This window comes from Budorcas taxicolor, chromosome 24, assembly GCF_023091745.1.
Source record: "Budorcas taxicolor isolate Tak-1 chromosome 24, Takin1.1, whole genome shotgun sequence".
Lineage (NCBI taxonomy): Eukaryota > Metazoa > Chordata > Mammalia > Artiodactyla > Bovidae > Budorcas > Budorcas taxicolor.
In genome coordinates, this window is record NC_068933.1 from 12,824,075 (window position 1) to 12,841,949 (window position 17,875).

The window sequence follows — 17,875 nt, forward strand, 5'->3', positions numbered from 1 at the left end:
CTCTGCTCCTAGTTGTTCTGTCAAAATTTATCCCTATTGTGGATGTTGCTTAATTTTGTAAAGTACTTGAAAACTATTCAGAAATGTATACTGACATTAAGTTCTTTTAAAAGAATAGTTAAGTGAAATAAACCATTTTTATAACCAATATGAAAAAATAGTATGGTTTAAGAAAAATTAGTTTTTTAACAATCTAGTTATTTTATGATGTGTCTGCATGAGAAAAGACAAATCAACTTTCTTTTTTTAATATAAATTTATTTATTTTAATTGGAGGTTAATTACTTTGCAATATTGTATTGGTTTTGCCATACATCAACATGAATCCACCACAGGTATACACGTGTTCCCCATCCTGAACCCCCCTCCCTTCTCCCTCCCTGTACCATCCCTCTGGGTCGTCCCAGTGCACCAGCCCCAAGCATCCAGTATCATGCATTGAACCTGGACTAGTGATTCGTTTCATATATGATATTATACATGTTTCAATGCCATTCTCCCAAATCATCCCACCCTCTCCCTCTCCCACAGAGTCTAAAAGACTGTTCTATACATCTGTGTCTGTTTTGCTGTCTCGCATACAGGGTTATCGTTACCATCTTTCTAAATTCCATATATATGCGTTAGTATACTGTATTGATGTTTTTCTTTCTGGCTTACTTCACTCTGTATAATCGGCTCCAGTTTCATCCACCTCATTAGAACTGATTCAAATGTATTCTTTTTAAAATGAACTTTCTTTTTTAAAAGCATCAACTACATTTCCAAAATCTACCTTGGCCCTTTGGGTTTGACGTAACTCTTTAAAATAGGAATTCTGATTCTGCGCTTGCCTAGAAATGTGGTTCACTCAGAACATGTATAATACGGAACCAACCTGAAGAAATGTGCAAAATAAATCCTTATAAAATTTCCTAGAGAATTATTATTATGCGACTGTGTAAAAGCTTTCCTGTTGGGACTTCCCTGGCAGTCCAGTAGTTAAGACTCTGCACTTTCAATTCAGGGGGCACAAGTTCCATCCCTAGTTGGGGAGATAAGATCCCACATGCTGTGCAGTGAGATAAATAGATTTTTAAAACAACTTAGCTGTTTATATCGTATATGAAATAATAGTTCAGAACACACATAGATAGAGACCAAAATCACTTAGAAGAGAGAAAGGTACAAAATAGATATCAGCTTTGCATTTTTTTAAAAAAAACTACTATTACTGTAACTGAAAGATTAAAACAATTTTCAGCTTTCCAGTAATTTCGTTTGTGCCACTTCACTAGATCTCAACCTTTGATGTTGGCTAAACCGGTGGATAATTTTCTTGTTTTGAATACTAATTGGTGACACACTATCATCGACATACCATTTCAAAATATTTAAATGTCTGTTAAGTCCATTTTTTCCATAAGCCTATGGATTTCAGCTGGAATCCTCACAGGAGAGAGAAGGAAGGCCAACTTTTTCTTGCTTCTGTAACTGTGTTTTCTGACCACAGAGATTTTCAAGCCTCATGACATATTTGAATGGTCTCATCATTCTGTCACTGTTGTCTTTGATTCCAAAAGAGAATGTAGCATTTCAAATGTCGGAAATGTGCTATAGATTTTTTGGCAGCAGAAAAGAAGTCAGTTTAACTTTCGTGTCTTTGAGAAATATATAATGTTATAACCAAAATTAGTACTCTGAAATTATTTTGCTCTGAAATTGGAAAGAACTAATATACATCTATTATGTTATACATGAACCGTTTGACTGGGAGCCAGGTTTGAATATTTCTCTTTACTAGAAATCGACTTCCATATATTCATTTATTCACTTGGCATGAAAAGAGAAACAGGCAAAGATGGAAGAAAAAAGTTGCATATAGAAATGTTAAGTTAATATGAAGTAAGGTTCATTAGCAGAGAGGTATCATTTACCTGTTTGCATATATGACAGTGAAGAAACAACTGTTTGCAAGTATTTTAATTATCCTAAGTTGCCAATCTATCTAAAAACAGAAAAACTTAAAATACATCAGTATAAAATAAATGCTTATTAAAATTTTAAACAATGATCTCGAAGTGAAAATTGACCTAATTTAAATATAGATTTTTTTAGTCGTGATCTGATATGCTTTTTTTTTCTTCTTCACATCATAAAGTGCACTTATACTATGCTACTTATAGTCATTTAAAAGGAGTTGTTTGGCATGCATGTCATCCTGAGACACCTTATAATAAATCCAATCTCCACCTCCCCAACATGCCATATGTTCAATTAATTAAAAATAAAACTTTTAACCATACTTGTAAAAGCACCAAGAAATTGTCTCAAGTAAAAAGCACCTGGAGCCTATATTTTAGAATCCCTACGGTTAGTTGCTATAATATTGGTGAAAATTTGAATATTATAAGAAATAAGTAGTCTTAATGCACACCCCAGGAGAAGTTGCTTTTCTCTCATTGGTGTCTCTTTTCAAATATCTATAATGCCTTTTTATTTTCAACAGCTGCTTAATATGTTATATAAGTTAAAGTATGGTGAAGCTTAGTCATATAAAACCTTTTGAGACATCAAGGAATGTGATATTTCTGACCAGCTGCAAAAATGGTAACTTCTTAGAAAAAAAAAAAAGAGCATCATAAAACAAAAAGTAGGCAGGGAGCATATTAATCTTTTCCTTCCTTGTATTTTCCCTCTTATATTGCTTTCTGTCTTTTAAACCTCTAACAGAGCTCTAACCTTTAAAAGTGCTTCAAATCAAGCAATTTTTCATGATCTGGCTGTCTCCTGATTGTTTTTATTTCAGTTTAACATTTCTTCTGATACACTACATTTTTTCAAGGTATTTATGAGATTTTATTCCTGAGTTCAGCTGAGGTTAATAACTCATGAGTTACATCAGGTCATATGCATGTGACTTTTCTTAGGGTCACAACTGATTTCCCAAAGTAACTGTAATAATATTATTCCTAGATAGAATTTGTTGTAAGATAAAAAATCTGTCTATACAGTTGTACAGCCCATACTCTAATAAGTCGTCTTCCCTATTAATAACATGGAAATGATCTTACTGATAAAAAAAAAATGTAAGCCTGCAATGCAGGGTCTTTACGGTATCTTACGGGGTCTTTATAGCAGCTTTACGAATTCTTACAGTAATGTCTGCATTACTATCTGCTTCCTTTCTGTGTCTTCATCACAATTGTGTCATTCAGTATATTGTAAGTAAATATGAATGACAAAATACTTAATTCTAAGGTAGTGAATTCCATTTCCAACCTAATATGCAGAATGGAAAACAATAATAGGGAATAAATCTTCAATTTTGTTTCTCATTGATCTGTGCTATGTAAGATTTTAATGTGTATTAGTTTCTCAATAATCAAATATAAAAATCATTATCACCAATGCAAACAATTATCCAACCCTTTTACTCTGTGAACAATATACCCCTATCTTGCATATTCTTTTACATTTTGCTTCCATTCATGTTTTATTGGTTGCTAACATCAATGTGTAAAACAATGATAGAAAAAGTATTCATAAAATATAGTCTCCTATAGCTCTCTCCCTCGTAGCTCAGTTGGTAAAGAATCTGCCTGCAGTGCAGGAGACCTGGGTTCGATTCCCGAAGAGGAAATGGCAATCCACTCCAGTATTCTTGCCTGGAGAATCGCTTGGACCGAGGAGCCTGGCAGGCTACAGTCCATGGGGTCACAAGAGTCGGAAAAAATAGCCAATGCCAGAAATGACTTATTATCCAATAAAAGCTTAAAAATTGCTTTGAGGGGAAAAATAAGTGTTACATTGGCATATTCAAGTGTCAAGAAGTAAAGACAAAAATAGGTATTAGGACAAAGAAGAGATTTATATTTTTCTAAATGATAGTTATATTTCATGTAAATTTGGCAAAGAGTTAAAAATCCATGTTCTTAGGACAGAGCCAAAAACAAACAAGAAAAAAAGCCAAGAAGAGTCCATCATTTTGAAGATTTATGTTTCTAACCTACTCTTTGAAAATATAGATGATCAAGGACAGTTTTCATGTTTTAACTAAATGTTTGATGTCTACACATCTCTCCAAAAGGAAGATTTACATTTCAAAATTTGAATTTATACATAAAGACATGTTTCAGGTATATGGTTTTTTAATATCCCTAATTTTGAAAAAAAAAAAAAACACCTCTAATTCGGCCTTAAAATATAAAATGAATTATTATTATTTCCAAAGTATTTATCTCTGTAGATGCTCTATGATTTGCCTTGGAAACAAATATTTTTGAAAATATTGGTGAACAAAGAAAATCAGCCCAGAAAAGTAGAACATTTCAACAGAAAGGTATAGTGTGTCAGATTGCGGTTCAGCGATGCTGCTGGAGAAGCTGGACAGTCCTGTTAGGTACGGCTTCCCTTTTATTTTCAGATAACAAGTCAAGGAAACAAGTCAGAGACAGAGAACATATCCAACAGGTTCTCCAGGAGCAACGTGTGTTTACCTGTAGAATTCATAATGTGCTTTACTTACATAGTAAGTAAAGAGAGTTTCTGGGTCTACTAGGGGTTCATGGACACAGAACTTGGACCTGTGGGGGAGAAGGAACCAAGAACGTAAGAGATGAAAGGAGGAAATCTGAGACAAGCCCTTAGAATGATGTGGCCGGTCCCTCTCTTGTGAATCACATTCTGCCTTTGGGGTTATGCATGAGAGTCACAGGAGATTATATATAGAAGACATAGAAGTCACAAGGAGATTATATATAGAAGGTGATTTTTAAAATAGTTTTGGAGAATTAATCTTCAGATCAATGCTGACAATTCTGAGTTGCCAGCATCTTCTATTTATTTATTCATTTAAAGATTTTAATTATTAATCACCATAACAATCGCTTCCTGAGCATATTTTGCTGGCTCTTTGCTAAATGTATGTTACTCGTGACCTTATTTAACTTTTTATATAAACCCTATAAAGTAAATCCTATTATTATCCCCACTTTTCAGATGAGGAAACTGAAGTTAAGAAAAGTTAAGAAATGTGTCTGATTGTATCCAGTAAGTGGCAGAAGTGGGATTTGAGCAAATCTCTCTGATTTTTATAATGTTGCCCAGTTTGCAGGCAACCTTATATTTTGAATGAATTTCTGACTCTCACAACTATAGACGTGTTTTAAGAGGCAAATATTGTGCAGTTCTAAGGTGGATGAAGTCTTGCTTTAAATTAATCTATTTGTAGTTACGAAATGAATTAATGCTGAACAGCTGACTTGGCTCAAGCACTCTCACTTAGATTACTACATGATTGGTCCCAGTCACCCATAGAGATTAATCTATTGTGCATCTCTCTCTTTCTGTCTCTCTCTCAAACACACACAAACACACACACGCACATACTGTACTATCCTGGTGAGGATTTATTATTCCCACATATGGCCAATAATTTGAGAGGTATGGCCTCTGGGATTCTTCTGTGAAATGATGAGTTTTGTCTGGAAGTTTCTAGAGCCCTTATAAAATTTAAAAGTGGATCATAGGTACAGTTTTTCAAAGAAGTTAAAGGAAAATTTTAGTTTAACTATGGTCTCTTTGGAGGGGAAACCTTTTGAATATGATTGTTATATCATGAACATTCATATTAGGATTGATAAATGGATATATACCAAACTATAGGTATGTCTAAAGTAATGGTTGTTATAAAGATATTCTAGGTTGGAGCCATGATAGCAAACCAATAATAAATCAACAGTGTGGAATTCTAGGTTTCATTTAACTCCCTTAGAAGTCATATCTCAAAGTGGAGAGGCAAGTTTTCTTATGTCCTATGTACTTCTCCATTTTGGAAGCCACTTGCTTCTAGCATATATGTTGTCTGGATGACCAGGAGTTGACAGAAGTGCAAGGGAAAAAAGTTGAGTGCCGTAGAAATAAATCTAGTTCTTGCAGGGACTAGCGAGGTTTCATCACTGGACAGCTTGCAGAACAGCTTGGGGAAGGTAATTCTGAAATGCATGCAGTGTCACCCGAGAAGTGACATTTTGGAATGAAACTTTCCCTGTTAGTCTGTTTCTGTTTTGTAGATAAGTTCGTTTGTGTCATAGAAACTAACACAACATTGTAAATCAACTATCCCTCCAATTTGGGGGTGTGGAAATAAACTTCCCCTATTAGACTAGTTGAAACCCAAATTTCTGTGAGCCCTTGTATATATCTTTATCACCCTTACCCAACTTCATCTTCACGTCTATTATCATCATCCTTTGTTATCTTCTGGTCCTCTCACTGCCAGTCACGCTGAGAAAAAGGCGATAGAAAAGATACCATCCCCAAAGTAAGTGACAGCTTAGAGACACTAATGATTATGCAGTGTCACTTGCCTAAGCCAGTGGCCAAGCGAGAAATAAACTTAAGCCCTGGCACAATACACTCATCCTTCTAGATCAGAGTTCCCCTTATTACATGCTGTATGTATGACTTTGAAAGATAAAATAAATAGGAGGTGTATTGTCTTAATTCCCATTTGTTGCTGGGTACTCTCCTGAGAATTCCCAAAAGAATCCAGAAGAGAGAACTTCTGTTAGTCAATGTTTAGCCTCTGGCCATAACTATCTTCAGATTCAGAGCAGTAAGAACGAGCAAGAAAACGAAATGTGAGAATCAAAGAGAACTGAGATGTCTGCTCTTGCGTTCATATGGATCTGTTCTATATTTATGCTTATTAGGATTCTTTGAAAACAAAAGAAAATACAATGAAATGAGCTATGAAGAAAAGAAACACTCAAAGCTGTTTCTAATCAGCAGGGAATATTCATATTCTTGATTTGCAGCTTATGGAGGTCTAAATCAGCTAGCCAAGGTCCTCCCAACCATGACTTCAGGGGCTGTAACGGCCCTTCAGAATTCCCAGGTTCCCGCTGAAGTTCATCATCCTGGATTACCGTTGGTTGAAGGTTAGATTTAAATACCAGCTTTGCAATTTTCTTCTTAGGCAATTGCCCTGGGAGATGAATCCCACTGCGGTTAAGAGGAAACTGTCTTAAGATAACTTCCTAAATACGTCCTGGTAAAATATCCCTCATCTCCAAGCTCAGTGTTCTTTTTTTTTCTTTTTTGTCTGTATAAAAACTATTTGTAATGCAAATGCAGCCCTCTGTCATAAAACACTTCTGAAGCCATGCAAAAATTCTTTAAATGCGGTAAAGATGTCTATTTATCAATGGGTGGCTATACTTTTTAGGCAATGGCAACCCACTCCAGTACTCTTGCCTGGAAAATCCCATTGGCGGAGGAGCCTGGTAGGCTGCAGTCCATGGGGTTGCTAAGAGTCGGACACGACTGAGCAACTTCACTTTCACTTTTCACTTTCATGCATTGGAGAAGGAAATGGCCACCCACTCCAGTGTTCTTGCCTGGAGAATCCCAGGGACGGGGGAGCCTGGTGGGCTGCCATCTATGGGGTTGCACAGAGTTGGACACGACTGAAGCAACTTAGCAGCACCAGCAGCAGCTATACTTTTTAAAAAATCCCTTTTAGGGACGGGGGAGCCTGGTGGGCTGCCGTCTATGGGGTCGCACAGAGTCAGACATGACTGAAACGACTTAGCAGCAGCAGCAGCAGCAGCAAGCTGTAACATTAGAAGCTGCTAAGGCCAAGTAAGCAGTGGGCTGTAGTTCTTTGCAAATGGCATCATGAAGTGAAGTTGCATCTTTTGAAACCAAAACACATGAATTCTGCGGTGGCCTAGAAGGCATCCCTGCGTTACTTTGACCTGTTGTCACGTCGACATCGCCGCTTCTGTTGTTGGCTTCGGGTAACCTCATAATCAACTCCCTGCTGCCTTAAAAATTAATTATGATAAGAATTTCTTTTCAGTTCAGACTGTTCAACAATGCCTCACGTGCAGGCTGCAAATTATGAAGTGTAAATTAGGGCATCACTGAGCAGGAAAGATCCCAAGGAACCAATTTAAGAATTCTCTCTGGATTTGGTGGAGACCTGGAAATCATCCCTGCTGGAGGAATCACTTGAAATTAGAATCTTAGAATCAACTTGCCATTCAGGTTCACTGTGTATTGGGCTGAACTTTCTTGGGGGAAAAAAATGTGCTAAATGTATGAGAACAAATTTTTTAATTTTGCCTGTCATAGTACAATTCATTATTAAAAAAATAATCACTTACAACTACCATGCACAATTCTCAGCAAGCCAGTTTCATATTAACTCATTTAATACTTACAGCAACTCTATGAGGTAGGTGGTATTGGTGCCCCATTTTACAGATGATGCCACTGAGGCTCAGAAAGTAAGCGATGGGGAGGTCACAGAGCTAGTGTCAGCCAGTTTTGCTCCATAGTCCCTGCTCAGTTCCTGAACTCTCCTTTATTAAATGTACAAAGCAGGCAGTAAATAGTTTCTAAGGTGTGCTGAGTAAGATTACTTTAAAAGTTAATCTCCCACACATCAGACTTCAGGAACACCAGTCATCTGTTTCCCAAGACTTTCTGAGGTCTGAAGGAAAGAATGAGCTCGTGCTTGGTGGGTTTTCCTTTCTGATGGCCCTTGGGCTTTAACCCCTTCCCTCGGGCTTTAACCCCTTCCCTCGGCTTCACCATTATCACCATTTTGTTTGTTTTCCATCTTCCAAAATTTGTCAACATCCTTTTCTGCTGTCATTGCATTTCCTCTTCCCTTTGTTCATGTGTGTATGCATTTAAAATTTTTCTTTACTCTCATTTTATTTTCAGAGTTTTGGTCAGGTTGTATGAAGTATTTATAGAAGAGGTGGGGAGAGGGTTATAAAGAAGATATTAGTTATTTCTTCACATCCTTAAAACCCTTTCTTCCAGATCACCTTTTATTTGCAGAAGTTAAAGTTTAGTCCCAAATAGCTCTGACTATGAAATCCATAATGTGAAAGTTTTCACAGCTGTGGTCAATATGGCCACATTATTCTTTCAGACTGCTTGGCGATGTCCAGTGTTAAGGAGACAGTGTTCTGAAAAACTGCTCACTCCAAAGGCTTTAAAAATGGAGTTAATGAAGTTCAGTGAAATAAACTGAAAGTTAAAAATGAGCAGTGAGCAAGGGAACAATACCACTACAAAACACTCGTGTTTTCTGAAATGTATGCAAAGCTTCATATGTTAATACTTCAAATTCCAAGATGGCCAATTTATTTTTAAAATAAGAAACACCTGTTTATCATCAACCATAACAATAAGATGTTTAATTTTGAGAGAATGTTTTTGGCAGTTGCTAATAAACCATACTTTAAGATTTAAAATAGTTTTAATACATTCTAATGAGCTGCTTATAAAGCATGAGGAAGAACATTTAGATGTTTCTTGACTTTCATTATATTCAGTGACTATTAAACTTATACTTAACGTTAACTTTAGTCATTCTTTACCCATATTATAGGTAGTGGGAAAAAGGTACTTAATAGTTCTATTACTTTATCTTACTGTGTTGTATGGAAAATTAAGGCAGGATTATCACTGTTCCACAAATATATTCTTGAAAAAGCATTTTTACTTGTAAAAGTATATGAGAATTAAAATGAAGTGTATGAAAAAAAGAAACCCTGCAGTAAATAAGCTAAGAATTGTCATTCAATTATATTTTAAATTGTCAACTGGTCCAATTTTTCCTACTTTTTTTGTTTGCAATTGGTAATAGTCTACAACTAAATAGAAAAAGTTAAAAAAAATTTTAGAAGCATTTAAAGTGGCCATTTAACTAGCAGCACTTTCTGAAAAAGTAGAAAAAGCAAAAATGTAAATGGAATGTTTCTTATGAATTTCAGTGTAAAAATATCTTAATAAATCTTTAATGGCAATTTGCATTTTCATTTCTCAGATTTGAAGCTTTCAGTTAGAGTCTTTTTCTCTAACATTTTATTTTCCCTGTTGATTTATATTTTTTACACAATTTTGTTCATTTTGACTGTTTAATTGCTGTTGTCTCTGATTTAGGCCTGAATTTTTTAAAATGTACATGACCCCAAATTTTCAATGTAAGGATGTTCTAAACAAGTGTTTAATTTGAGGATTTTGCACAAATTTTGCCATGTTATTACCCTTAAAAGAAATAATGAATGGACAAAATTAATATAATCTGCTTAAAATGAGCTAAATTGACCTGTTTTTAATTCAGTTCCACAGAGAAGTGAGTACATTTGCTAGGGGCAGGATCAGCTATCAACATCCTCCTCCCTCCAACTACAGACTTGCTTTTTTGTTTGTTTGTTTGTTTGTTTGTTTTAACAATCAAGGTTAAGAGGAATTTAAAAGGAAAGAATAATAATATAGAGAAGAGTGCCATTTCTATGAGTTAGTTTTGCTGACATTATCTCCTAAAATTAAGTCTAACCTCACCAGTTATGACTTAAATGAAAGAGCAGATACATGCATGACTAAACCACTTGGCTGAACACCTGAAACCAACACAACAACGTTGTTAGTCAGCTGTACCCCAGTATCTGGAGAAGGGAACGGCAGTCCACTCCAGTATTCTTGCCCGGAGAATCCTATAGACAGAGAAGCCTGGCAGGATACAGTCCATGGGTGCAAAGAGTTGGATATGACTGAACGACTAATGACCCCAATAGAATATAAAAGGTTTTAGAAATAAAAGAACATAAAAATCCTGGAAATTTATTTACTCAGCAATTTTATGTTATTCACAAGGTAATGGTTACTGGCACAATAGAGTTTTTACTTGAATCTGTATTATTAACATTTTATCCATCATTTTCTTAACTTGAAACAATCAACAGAACAGTAAAACTAGGTATAATGTGTTAAGAAAAATATATTATGTAAAAACTATATCATTTTGATGATATGGCATAACATAGATAAGAAAGATGTCTGAGACGTTATATCAAAATTGAGTGCTTGTACATTGATCCTTATTTTTAAACTTTTTTTAGAATATCCACTTGCTACATTATTTTACTTTTCATAATGAAGATAATCATCTAAGGAAATAAACACTTGACTCATTAACTCTTTATTTTTCTTTCCACACTAGCCGTTGTACTTTTAAGTAATGGCTTCTGAAGATAAATTTTATATAATTTAGGGGATCATGTGAGCTGAATTACAGTCTCTGGAGTGATCAAAGAATTGCTTTTTATTGTTTTAAATTTCTTTAAAAAAAAAAAAAGATCAAGCAATCCATATTATTCCGCTTGCCTAAGACAACTACTGAAAACATTTGTATTTCTTACATGTCCTAAAGACTGATCTTGTCTAACTCATATTAACCTACTCTGTAAGGATCACAAATCTTCAGACAATCTCCTATATCTTAGTAATTTATTTTCTGTCAAACATATAAAACAAATCTTGGCAAAACATTCCATTAGAAAGGGAGAGAGTTTGGAGGAAACTTTTCCATGGTGGAATGCCCTGCATTTTCAGGAGTGTCTGATGAAACACAGATGTTTCAAAGTGCCCACAAGGATGGTTAGTCAAGACCAGATTGATCCCTGGTTAATCTCTGAAACCTCTTGCTTCCATTCTTTCTATCAAAATATATTGCTTTCTTTTGCTGAATGAACTCAACTGAGTTAGCCACAAAAGAGTTGAATCAAAAACACTCAAAGTGGAAATTGAACATGTTAGGATTTCTGCAATGGTTTATTATGCATTTCTTTCCAAAATGTTCCAAATGTAATTTGGTTTGGGAGTAAATGTCTCTTTTACTTTAAGCAGTGCCAGTATTTACACATGGACAATCAGTTCAGTTCTCGTGGATATTTTGCAGTATTCTGACAAATAATGGATTTACTGGAGAAAGTAATTGGTTGCATGGGTAGCTTAGCTCCTTCCACATTCCAATATTGGAGAACCACGGAGAATGTAGTATTTTATCTAGTTTTTAATCTTTGACTTAAAAAAAACTAATGAAAGCAGATACACTGCTCTAGAAAAATCTTTAAATCAAAGAAGTGACCTGAAGATAGTTAATACAACCACCAAGGTAATGACGAAGGACTGTCACACCACCATTGACGCTTAGGTAAATCTCTTTCCAGAAACACGAAGAAAAACATGAGTGGATGCTTTTTTCGTCATTTTCATTGGGTTGTCAATTTTTTTTGTACAACTAGAACCCTACTTTTACCAGAAGTTAAAATAAAATAGGGATTAATTTAGTCATTAACGTACTTTGTGGTAAACTAATTGTATTTCAGAATATTTAGACCTTATTTCAATATCTTAATATCTTTTGGGCCTAGGTCACGTTCTTTAATATGAAACAAAAACCTGTTATTAATCTCATTACTTGATCTGACAAGTATTTTAAAACTTTATGTGATTTTGAACCTAGGCTTAATACTTTGACAAATATAATTTAAAATATTAAGATTAATTGTTAAATTTATAGAATAATTCACAATCTTCTAAATAGAAAATAAAATACCGCCATGTTCGTTATCTGTTGAAAAATATTGAATTTCCAAACATGTTTCCAAAATATTTGCCTTTCAGTTTTGCATATTTGTATTTCTAATTTCTTTCATGCTGAGGCATCTGTTCATGATTTCTAGCTTATTTTCAAAATCTTTTTGTGTTACTGTTCAGATTTGATATTTAAATTCTTTATGTGCTGAATGACTTCTAGGGACCCAGTCCGTAAGACTTTTCAGATTCATAAGTTTTTAAAAACATCATCGTGGGTTTTTTTCACTTGGGAAAATATTTCACTTTTTACTTATACTCATTGAACAGAATCTGTGTTATAACTTTTGTTTTGTTTTGACGTTTGCACATTCAGATGTATTTGTGATGGAGATCACATTTCTGAAAAATTATTTTTTTTAATATAGCCTTAATTCCAGAATATAGAAGTGAAACCTTAAACATGCAAAAGGGAGTTTCTGTTTGCTTTGAGGGAGGGGTGGCCATATTTTGAGAGGAACTTCTCCTTTGGGAGAGAAAGGAAGCCGGGTTCCCCAGGATGGAACTTGCTTGGCTCCCTTTTCAGCAATGGAAATGTTACTCATTAAGGTAAAAGCCAGGCTGTGGTTTGGGTTATATGTGTTTTCTGTTAATTCACTTAAAACATGCTTTCCTTCCATACATATTCCCTGTAAACTATAAGTCTACAGGATAATATATATACCCATCTTTATATATGGCCTTAGAAAATGACATAGATAAATATCACTTTGTGCTAAAAATAAGCCCATAGTAATAAAGAGGTCAGTCCAGAGTCACAGGGGACATAAAACAGACTGGATTTTGAGTCATGACATCTACACAGACTGCAATACTGCTGAATTTTCATATTAAGAGATTTTGGCTGAAGGAATTCAGACACATACACAGTATGGCCCCAGAAATCTTGCCAAGAAAAGTTGAGTTTAAAATGTAGGGGAACTGATCCAAGAATAGGCCTCAAACATGTTGCATTCATTACACGCAGCTGTGTACATGAGAAGTGACTTTTTATCCCCACCTCCCAAAACCCTATCCAGAGCTGTCACTTTTTTTTTTTTTTTTTTTTTTTGCCAACTTGCTGACCTTTCTCTTCCCACAAAAGGGAAATGTGATTGACAGATGATTATTCAAAACATTTTGGCAATAAAAAAAAAAAAGCATGTTAATGTATTTGCTCTAAATACAACACATTTTTAAAGAGACATTTCTCTCAAGCTCAGTTTTTGTGAGTAAATATTAACTAACCAAAGTTATGGAGAAAACCAGCCTGGAGTCAGAATGCTGGTGGATACTGCAGTGGGTGCTTTTGGAATATAAAGATTTAGAGGTACTCAGGTTACCTAGGCGGTAAAGAAGTATGATCAAGAAACTTGGCAAAGAAAGAAAAACACAGAAACCCGTGTCCATAGGCCTGGAAGAAACAAATGTCAATCATGACACATGAGCAAGGGTTGAGCCAGGTTTTAGGGCAGTGGAGGGAGCATTGAGAAATACCCATCACTACCTAGTATGGTTATCTGGTTAGGTTTCGTGTTCTCTGCTTCTGCTTCTCGCTCCACTGCTGGTTGATGTTCCCCCATTTTATCTGCAGACCTAGCTTCTCCAAAACAGCATCTGATCAATGGATTCTAGTCTCCATCTAGTACAGAGTACAGCCCATGTTGGTCAGAGCAATCCTGACAGACATTTACTGGATGCTGGCCCTGCCAATAGTTGGTTTTCTTTGGGTCAGCTTTTAATTCCATCAATCACTTGCAGACAGAGTTCCAGGAATGATGCCATGAAGCCAAAAACAGGGATCTTTGGAAAGCTTTGTGTGACTTGTGCAGCCCATATATTTTATCAAAAATGCGTACATTAAAATAACAAAGATTTTTTTAAAATATATGATGCCTTTAAAAAATATTTTATTCTGCTAAATTTTCCAAGCAGAATATTTTAATTTCTCCAAGAGGAAGTACATAATACTAAAGAAAATAATAAGGGGAATGATTTGTATCATTAGTTTTCCTGTCTCTGATGGAAACTAATTCTTATGAAGGGCATTGGACTGATATAAGTGCTTCCCTGTTCCAGTAAGCATAGTGGATAAACACTGTTTAGTCTGGGTGCAAATATGTCTGGCACACAGGGAGTAAAGTCTAATATTTCCCAGTGCTAGGAAATATATTCTATCTTTTTGACCCAATAGATCCTGAGACAACTTCTTCCAAAGACTCTAACCAACTCCATTTTTAAATTTTTTTTGGTGAAATATATTTGGGGATTTTGTGACTGTTGATATTCCAGAAACAGGAGGCTAATCTTTGCATCTTCCAAACTCAAAGAGGTTTTGCCAGTTAACATACAACCAAGTGCATCTCAGAAACAATGACACTGCCTCTGTTTCTAAATTCTACTCCAATTCCATAATATCATAGGACTGTTAAGCATTGCTTGGGATTGTTGGACATTAGTAACCTACTCTAATTTTTATTTGTGTCCATGAAAATTGTTTAATTTTAGCTTTTAAATCAGTGACTGAGTGCTACATTATGAATTTTATTTCCATGCACATATATAAATTGCATAAGCAATTTCTTCATGTGATATAAATGAGTATGATAAAAATAGAAATGCTTAAATACTTGTTTTAACTTATATCACACCTACAGTATAAATTCTTTAGATCCAGTATTAGTTTTTTAAATAATTTATTGCCTACAGTGATTAATTGAATTAACATTTCTGTTAGTGCCAAGGAGTAGAACTGTTTTGCCTTACCAATACAGATCAAATTCAAATGATTGGCCTTGACATTTGGCAAATTTATAAACCTTTATTACTGTAGGATCTATTAATTATCTAATAGCTACAGTTGGTAATTAATCCATAGTTCAAATTCAATTCAGGTAGACCAACTTTATTCAGTGTCTACGCATAGTTAATCCTGTCAGGGATTGAATGTTGAATGAAATATGAACCCCGCTTTTGAATTTCTAGTATATTTAAAGTCCTATGATAAAATGTTTCATAGATTATCTCATTTACTTTTAACAAAAATCCAGTGACATAGGTATTATATTATTCCTAATTTACATACATACACGAGGCTCAAAAATGGCAAGCGATTAACTCAAGATCACACACCTAGTAAGTGGAAGAGGCAGGATATTTTTTTTTTCCTCAATGTGTGGCTTGCAAGATCTTAGCTCCCCAACCAGGGATCAAACCTCTGCCCTCTTCACTGGGAGCACAGAATCTCAACCACTGGACCCCCAGGAAAGTCCCAAGAGATGGAATTTGAACTCAGGTATGAATGTACTTGAGGACTTTGTGACTGTTCATATTCCACAAATGGGAGGATCATCTTTGCATCTTCCAGACTCACAAGAATTTTTGCAGATTAACGTGCAACCAGTGCCTGTCAGAAATAACGATGCTGCCTCTGTCGCTATATTCTTCTCCAATTCTCTAGTTTTAAGGCAATATGTAGAATGTAATAAGTGTTGTTATTTTTATGTTTTCTTAATTTGATGACTATGCAATAATCAAGCATTTAATTGATTGATTACTGACATCTAGCCACCAGGGGACAGAAAAGCTTTCAAGTCAGGAAGAGGAGACATCCAAGATAAGACTGAAAGAAAAACAGGACTTAGCTAAGAGAAGATGGATGCTAGTCCAGAGATTAGGCATATCCTATGCACGGTACCAGAAATTGTCACTGTGGTTGAAAGTACAAGGAGATGTGAGGTCACAGAGTATCTCACCAGCTCTACTTAGGAACTGGGATGTTATCACAATGGCAGTGGGGAGTCATTCAGAATTTTTCTGTCAGGAAATTGGTATGATGATTTGCGTCTTTTTGAAAGACTTTTCTGAATGGAGTATGAAGAGTGTTAGAGGAAGGTAAGCATAGAAGCAGGTATGATATTACATCCAAGTGAAAAATGATGGCTGCATCAACATAGGTACGTATGGCAGAGATGAAAACGGTGGAGGGCCTATGGGTTGATGCAGTGTAGGGAATGGGGAAGGCAGTGCTGATGAATAGCTTCCAAGTTTCTTGAGCGTTTGGACGGACACAGATTTTTTTGTTCACTGACTCCAGGAACCCAGGAAGAGATGGAAGCTTGTGGCAGATGATTATTTCATTTCATTTCATTTTTTTTTAAAGGAGAACTACTCAAATTCAGGGTTTGGGTTCAACTGTGATGAGGTCTTTATTTTTAAATTATTTTATCTTTTTGGCTGCATTGGGCAGCTTGCAGGATCTTAGTTCCCTGACTAGGACTTGAACCTGGGCCCTCAGCAGTAAAAGTGTGGAGTCCTAACCACTGGACCACCAGGAAATTCCCCGAAGATGATTATATTAGCTTTGAACATGTTGCATTTTAGATGCCTGTAGACATCCTATTGAAGCCATTAAGTGATTGGCTATGAGCCTGGTAGGCAATTGGAATTAAAGGAACAGCATCCAATATTCTTGCTTGGAAAATCCCCAAAATGGAGGAGCCTGGTGGGCTACAGTCTATGGGGTCGCCAAGAGTCAGACATGACTGAGCGACTGGCACTTTCATAACTGGTCAATTAGGCCTTGTGAGGTGGCAGTAGTTATGGAAATCAGAGAGAAATAAAAGGCGGGGGTTGGGGGTACGGAGAGAGAGAGAAAGGAAGAATGGAGTAAGGGGGGTGGGGCACCAAAGAAGGACCTCTCGGCAGAGGGAGTGACATGACAAAGTGAGAAAAATCCTATGTCAAGTGCAAGATAAGACTAAGACGGTTCTCCTGGATAATGGTTGGTGATGGGGTTTACTCTGTAGTCAGTGGGGAACCAGTGAGGCTTTGAGAGTGGGAGGAGCATTCGCAAATGAGTCATTGGAAAGTCTGACCCGAATGTGGATTGGAGTAGGGATGCAAGGACCGTGGCACAGGCTATCGATGCATCTAGGGTAGATGTGATGAGATTGAGCAATTGGGTAGGATATATAAGGAAATTTAAAGGAAAAGCATGGATGCAGGAGGTACTTCTGAAAACAGAAGTCTTCCCGCTACTTCTGACCCAGGGACAGGAGATGACTATTCGAATGGTAACAACTTGGAGTTTTAAAAAAAATAGAGAGAAATCAGAAGAGGGATCTGGTTTCCAGAAATGTGTATCTTGTATGTTATTTAGAACTTAATGATCATTCTTAGAATTAAAAATAGAAGAATAGTGTATCAGTATATTTTATTTGTAAACTTGCCTTTTCTCCCTGTTTTCCTGGAGCTTATAAACTCTATTCCAGAGACTAGACCAGATGATATTTTTCTTTTCCTGTGCACTACAAGAAAAAAAGAAAAAAGGACTTAGAAATCCATTTGGAAAGAAAGTCAAATGAGAGAACTCAGTAATCCTTACCAAGAGTGACAGTCCTTCGTCCTAGCTGGGCTGGACCACTGTGGGGCAGGGGAAGAAGGGGGTGGT

General features: G+C 35.8%; 1 protein-coding gene and 1 non-coding gene across 2 annotated transcripts in view; one reads left to right on the top strand and one right to left on the bottom strand.

The window, feature by feature from the left end:
• Positions 1-17,875, top strand: part of TENM3 (teneurin transmembrane protein 3) — a 450,290-nt gene that overhangs the window by 91,298 nt on the left and 341,117 nt on the right. The window lies entirely within an intron of this gene.
• TRNAK-UUU (transfer RNA lysine (anticodon UUU)) lies at positions 16,688-16,760 on the bottom strand. The gene has a single exon. It is a non-coding gene; the product is annotated as a tRNA-Lys (tRNA).